Here is an 860-nt window from a genome sequence, read left to right on the forward strand (position 1 = left end):
TAAAAAATTTATTTTATATGTATGAGTATTATGCCTGCATGTAGGTAAGTGCACCCATGTCATGCAATGCCTGTGGAGGACAGAAGAGGCTGTCGGATCCCCTGGAACTGGAGTTATGGATGGTTATTAGCTGCCATGTGGGTGCTGGGATTCGAACCTGGGTCTTCTGCAAGAACAGCCAGTGTTCTTAACTACTGAGCCATCTCTCCAGCCCCTATGTCCATTTTTTTTTGAGAATTTCATACATGAATACTGTATTCACAATATTCCCACCCCTTCCCCCGCCAACTCCTCCTGTTTTCTTTTACTCTTTCAATTTCATGACCTCTTTATTGTTGTTACATGTGTATATACATATACACATATATACACACACACATGCGTCTCTGTACACACACAACTTACTGAGTTCATTTGGTGGTACTTTTAGGCGCACGTGTTTAGTGCTGACACTAGGATTGGATAACTCCCTGGAGAAAGCTGGTTCCCTCTTCACAGCCGCTGATCGCCTGTAGCTCTTCATCGAGGGCTTATGACCTTGTGAAATTTCCTCTGTCCGATTACATTGGCCTGTCAACTGTTGTCATTATGCAGGTCTTGTTCAGGCAAGCATATTGTTGAGATTTCATGGGTGCAGCTTCCTGTCTAGCAGCCGGTGTCCTGCTCCTCTGGCTCTTAAAACCTTTCCATCCCTTCTACTGAGGTTTTCCCTGAATCTTACATATAGGAGTTGTGTTATAGATGTATCGACTGGGCTGGACACCCCACAGTCACTTATTTTTCTACATTTTGACTAGTTATGGGTCTCTGTAATAGTCTTCATCTGTTGCAAAACGTTTTTTTGAAGGGTGAGGGCTACA

Source organism: Nannospalax galili, unplaced genomic scaffold (assembly GCF_000622305.1).
Source record: "Nannospalax galili isolate Female #2095 unplaced genomic scaffold, S.galili_v1.0 scaffold1750, whole genome shotgun sequence".
Taxonomy (NCBI): domain Eukaryota; kingdom Metazoa; phylum Chordata; class Mammalia; order Rodentia; family Spalacidae; genus Nannospalax; species Nannospalax galili.